We start from the raw sequence: 6,155 nt of genomic DNA on the forward strand, positions 1-6,155 counted from the left end.
TGGTCTTTTGTCCAACAGAAATGACAATCCTGCCATGTTGTTGATAAGGAGGGGGAGATGGGGAAGAGAAAGATCTTCAGTTATTGAGCACTGAGGGTTTACCTTCATGAAACTGTCTAGTCTTCCCAACAATCTTGTGAAATATAAAGTATTTACATCTTTTTGAGTATGGATACAGGTTTGGAAACTTGCCCATGATCACAGAAAATAAGCTGTAGTCCCAGAACTAGACAACAGATCTACTTGACCCCTTCCACTGCACCCTGGAGAATATTCTCTATAAAAGAATACAATTACACATGCTGAGAAAATAGTGCAAATTATTAATCCAAACTATCTGCAAAGGCCTATCTAGTTTTACTATGATATTTACACAAAATAGACAATAATGATGTTAAATTAATAAATCCAAAATTGTTGAGGAATGGTCCAATCATAAGTTCTTGGTCTGGATTCTCTTCTCAATAGCACAACAGGCTACTGGTTTCTTCAATATGTTAAGTTCTCCTTTAGTAAATCAATCAATTAAATTTTAAAGAAAACAATCACACAACCTCGTGTTTTGCTGTCATTGAAAATTACTGACTTCTAATCTCGGCTCAGTGAAACAATTCCTACTTGTGCTAACGCAGTCCCCTTTCCACCGTGGTTATGCCAAATCCCCACCATTATCCTTTCCTAACCCCAATCGCTTCCCTCACCAATTAACCTTTATTCCCATCCACCTCTTAGAAACCATAGCTTTGAACTTGCTCACCTTTCACAACCCAACCTATAAATATCCTATCTATTCTCACCTCTCTTCTTCCTTTTCAGTACAACTCTCCTCCTAGTGACACCAGCACTCTGCCTAGGAACACAGCTAGCACTTGGTTGGTACTTATAAAATGCAACAAATTAATTCCTTCACCCTGCTCATCCTGTCCTTTCCTACATTTTGGGGGACCTCTATCAGCTCTCTCCTCTCTTTTCATCCCCTGCATCTTCCAACATTTCCTTTTCATGGTTTTTTTCCCTAATAGCATGTTATCAATCTTAAACAAAATAAAACAACCTACAAACCTTTTTTGTTACTGCCTCATCTCTTTCTTTTCTATGTAGTCATGCTTCATTAAAATAAAAAGTTTGGGTGGAGCACACCCACGCCTTTCTTCCCTCTCCAGCAGGGATCTCCTAAACTTTAAGGGTCCCCTGGAGACTTGCAACCAGGGGAGCAATAGGCAGCAGCAACTCATCCTGGGCTAAGCCCCTGAACCTGTCTCCAAGGCCCCCTTTTCTCAGTGAGCTAACAGGAGTCCTACCTTGGCTCTCACCTGTTGCTTCCTCTATTCTAAGCCCTCCCTGTTTCACTGTCCCCAGCTGTAATAAATGTACTCTCAAAATCAAATAAATAAAGTGTGCCTGATAATTATATTAAGGAAGTACTGTCAATTTTTTTGAGTAGGATATTATAGTTACGTATTCTTAAGTAATCCTTAACTTTTAAAGATATGTATTTAAATAATTACAGATAAAAGGATATGATATCTGAGTTTAGCTATAAAATAATCCAGTTGGGGGACAGGAGTTATAGATGAAACAAAATTGATCATGTGTTCATTCTTCAAGATAGGTTATGGACACATGGGGACTCATCTATTTCCTTTTCCTTTTGATATGTATTATTATGCGAAATTTTAAACTTTTTTTTTTCAAGTAACCTATGCTCAGATTCCTCTTCTTAATTTTTACAAAGTTTAGAAATTATTTGAAGCCACCAAATTCACTGGACACACTTCTACCTTTAACCTTACTTGCACTCTCCAAGGCACCTGATACTCTGGCCCACTCTGTGCTTACTTTCCTTCTCCTTTGTCATTTGTTATGCATGCTCTCTGGGGTTCTTCCTCTCTGCCTTCTAACCTCAGTATACTGTGTCAGCTTTCCTCCCACTTCCTCTCAAAAATGTCCAACACACATACATACATATGTACACACACACACACACAGTAAATGCTGCCGCTTTGCAAGAGTTCCATATTCAAACTTCTCCCTTCTTCGTTTCTACACATTCCTCCTCTGTGAACTGGTCCATTCCCTTCTATAACTTCACTACGAGCATGCAAACCTCGACCTCTAGCCCTGAGCTCTCTCCTGAACTCCAGATCCAAATGCATCCTTACCTGAATACCCCATGCATCCTTACCTGAATACCCCACAGGAACCTTGGACAAACAGTCAAAACTGAACTGATTTATCTTTATCTTTCATCTCCACAAAAACCTACTCCTTCTCACCTCAACCAATGGTTTCATGATCCTGTCAGTCATTCTAGCCAGAAAACTAGGAATCAGTTGTCTTACAATTCCAAATCTTTCTAGCCCCAACACCCAGACTCTTAAGTCAGATCAATTTTATCTCTTAAACTAGAGCAGCGGTTCTCAACCTGTGGGTCGTGACCCCTTTGGAGGTCGAATGACCCTTTCACAGGGGTCGCCTAAGACCATCAGAAAACACATATTTAATTACATATTGTTTTTGTGATTAATCACTATGCTTTAATTATGTTCAATTTGTAACAATGAAAATACATCCTGTTTATCAGATATTTGCATTACGATTCATAACAGTAGCAAAATTAGTTATGAAGTAGCAACGAAAATAACTTTATGGTTAGGGGTCACCACAAGATGAGGAATTGTATTAAAGGGTCGCAGCATTACGAAGGTTGAGAACCACTGAACTAGAGGGTGGTGCACAAAATTTGTGCATGGGTAGGGTCCCTAGGCCTGGCCAGCAATCAGGGCCAATCGGGGCCTTCTGGTTGCCGGCTGGGGCCTCCCTTCCCCAGCTGCTGGCTACCGGCTGGGGCCTTCCTTCATTCCACGCTGCCCCCTGGTGGTCAGCGCACATCATAGCAAGTGATTGAACTCCCAGTCTCCTGGTCAAATTCCAGAGGGGACAATTTGCATATTAGGCTTTTATATATATAGATAGATATTTCTACAATCCATCTCTTTTTATAAATCCAACTGCTTAGTTCAGATTCTCTTCATTTCTCTACTGGATGTTGTTGTTATTGTTGTTCTATAGTAAAATTGGTTTCCCTACTATGACTCTAAATCTATCCTCCCCAAGGTTCATTCTCCACGATGAAGCTGGAGTTTTCTTTCTAAAACACAAACTCAGTAACACTACTCCACTTGAAATTCTCCAATGGTCACTCAAGGTTGAAGAAAATTCTAAACTCTTTATCATGGTACTCAAGCACTTTTAGATCTGGCCTCACCCACTACACTGCATGTATTCTGGGATTCAGTCATCAGAATGGCCTAGAGTTCCCCCAAATACAAAGCACTCAAATATATCTCAAAAGCATGTTGTTCCATTTACCTAGAATGACTTTTCTCATCCTCTTTCCAGTGAAAGTTTACTCAACTTTCTTAGTACAAGTCAAACATCACATCATTCTGGAGACTTATCCTGATCTCCTTAGACAGAGTCAGGATCTTTCTATAAATGTATACAGAGAATGGCACTACTGGATGAGATCCTGACTCAGATGAGTTAGACACATGTGGACTGAAATCCCAGGTTCACACCTTATCACCTACAACTTTGCACAAGATCTCTAAGTCTGTTTTCTCACTTCTAAATGACAGTTGCAATTTCACAAAATGTGAGGATTCTATAAGTGGCTAAAGAGTAAGTAGTCAATAAATGTTAGTGTTATATTACTATTTATTCCTACTCTGGGCTCCTACAGCAACTTGTACCCATCTCCAGCCCACTATTGTGATGACATGACTCTTCCCCATGCAGGACACACACCATCTTCTATCATCTCTATATTCCCACCACCTGGCATAATGCCTAGCACATAATACATTCTTAATGAATCCTGAATGAATACATACAATGCTTCAAATCCCTAACTATATATATAAAAAGCCAGCAACCGGAATGCCATAATGACCAGAACGACTGGTCGCTATGACGCCCACTGCGGCCAGCAAACTGGCCCAATCGGGGGTGGGGCCGGCCAGCCAATCTCCCGCAACCCCTCCCCCTGGCCAGCCCTGCCCCTGATCGCACCCCCCACCCCAATAAGGGCAGGGCTAGCCAGACAACCTCCTGCAGCCCCTTCCCCCTGCTGGCCCACTCCTGATCAGCCCCCACTACCTTGATCAGCCCATGTCCCCTCCCCCAGCCAGCTCCCCCCACACCATTTGGGGGCCAGGCCAGCAGCCCACCACCCACAGCCCCTCCCCCCAGCAAGCCCTGCTCCAACCAACCTCCCGCTGTCTCCTCCTCCCAACAGGCCCAGCCCCCAATCCACCCCGATTGGTGCAGGGATGGCCGGAACCCCCCCCCCGTGCACAAATTCATGCACCAGGCTTCTAGTACTATATAACAGAAGGCTTCAATTTTTTTTCTAATGGTCTTACCAAACCTACTTTCCATTAAATTGCTACTTTAAGTAAAATTTCCAGAGGCTAGCTTCATTTTAATTGACAAAAGGAATTTGATACTGGCCTTATATTATTTTATTATTTAAACACACACAAAAAAAGCACACCATACTACAAACAATTTTCCAACATTCTATATAAAATACGAAATTTCTAGGATGGTTATCTATTAAAGAAAAAATTCTAAGGGTCATCAAGGCAGGTTGCCTAAGTCTGTGTCAGATTCCTTACCACCAAAGCCTAAGCCAACTCTGAGGACTAAGGTGTACTCCAGAGCATTGGTTAATAATAACAATAATAATAGTAGTAGTAGTAGTAGTAATAGAATACGGCATTTTTCATCCTAAAAACATGCTCCTGAGAAATTCTAAAAAACAGCTGACTAATCAAAGAAAATATTACTACTCACTGCTAAAAAAAAAAAAGTCTGCGATTTTTAGAGTTGACCTAATCTTCAAAATAGAATCGAAATATGTGTAGGCACTGTTCAAGCTGGGAGAGGAGGATAACTCACTTTGCAATCCTGACCCTCAGTAAGTAAAATTCAAAATGCAAAACGGTAAAAACTCCAGGTACTACGATATAATAGCACGGTATCTTTTACCACCACGTCTACACTTAACCTTTAAACATCAATGAATTATCAATCAATGGGTTTAATATGCAAACACCTCTGGGCTACTGCAGAATAAACATAATTAAATATGTAGAAATAAACGTATCAGGGAAAGGAAAGCCTGGTAAAATTGAGCTCCTCGGGTCTCACATCAAACGTGTGCCATACATACGGTTCTGCACCGAGAGGCAGCACCCTGGGGGGTCAGAGGCTCGGCCGGCCCACGCCCCCGCAGCGGGGTGGCTGGCGGCTCCTCCCCGAGACAACGCAAGGCGCTGGCCCCGCCGGGGAAGGGCCCAGCCCGGCAACCAGGGCGGGCCCCACGCCAGGGGGAAGTCAAGTCAAGTCTCACCTCCACTTCCCTTTCCTAGTTCACAGAGTCAGGTTCCGCGACTACCCAAGAACCCCTCACCACAAAGAGAGATTATTCACTCCCACGGTCCGCTTAAGGTCTCTCCCAGCCGTCGGGGCCGCTGGGCTTTGTAGTCACCCGTCCAGGGCGCCCATCCAAGACCATGAGCCCGAGAAGCCACGGAACTACAATCCCCACAATGACCCGCGCCTCTCCCGCTCCCGCCGCGAAGGCTGGCGCCCAAGGGCCAGCGACAGGGGACGGAGTATGGCTGTCACCCTGGGCGCCCCACTGCCTCCTCTCCCGCTCGCGCCGGTCTCTCTTGGACTCATTACCCCGGTGCCGCAGGCTGGCCGACTGTTGGTTATGCGGTCCAGGTCTGGTGGGGTGGGGGTGGAGCCCCGGCCACCGCTCCGCCGCTGTGGAGTCCGTTAGTTCACGACGTGCGTGAAGAGGCGGTGGTGCGGCGTACGGTTGCCATGACAGCGCGGGCTGCGCGGTGGTGTCAGTGAGGGGGTTCTCGCAGTCAGCTCCAGGGAGGAGCCTGGGAATTCGGCCGCAGGCGGTGGGAACGAGGTGCCACGGTGCGTGTTTGAGAGAGGGAGACGGTGACATTGAGGAGGACGGGTGACTAATTGCAATCTAGGGCTGCTTGAGGAGCCCTGCCAGCAGCCATCCCGGTGGCAGCGTGCCCTGTTCCGAGGCTGAGCTGGTGAATGCGGCTGGATCCTAAGAG

General features: G+C 44.9%; 1 protein-coding gene across 1 annotated transcript in view; it reads right to left on the reverse strand.

Moving 5' to 3' along the window:
* The window catches only part of KATNAL1 (katanin catalytic subunit A1 like 1), a 98,751-nt gene extending 92,947 nt beyond the window's left edge, over positions 1–5,804 (reverse strand). Inside the window, exon 1 of the mRNA XM_006085460.3 lies at positions 5,755–5,804. The gene's annotated coding sequence lies outside the window, so the exon portion shown is untranslated. The remainder of the gene's footprint in view (positions 1–5,754) is intronic.
* Between the last annotated feature and the right edge of the window lie 351 nt (positions 5,805–6,155).

This window comes from Myotis lucifugus, unplaced genomic scaffold (genome assembly GCF_000147115.1).
Source record: "Myotis lucifugus unplaced genomic scaffold, Myoluc2.0 scaffold_19, whole genome shotgun sequence".
NCBI lineage: Eukaryota > Metazoa > Chordata > Mammalia > Chiroptera > Vespertilionidae > Myotis > Myotis lucifugus.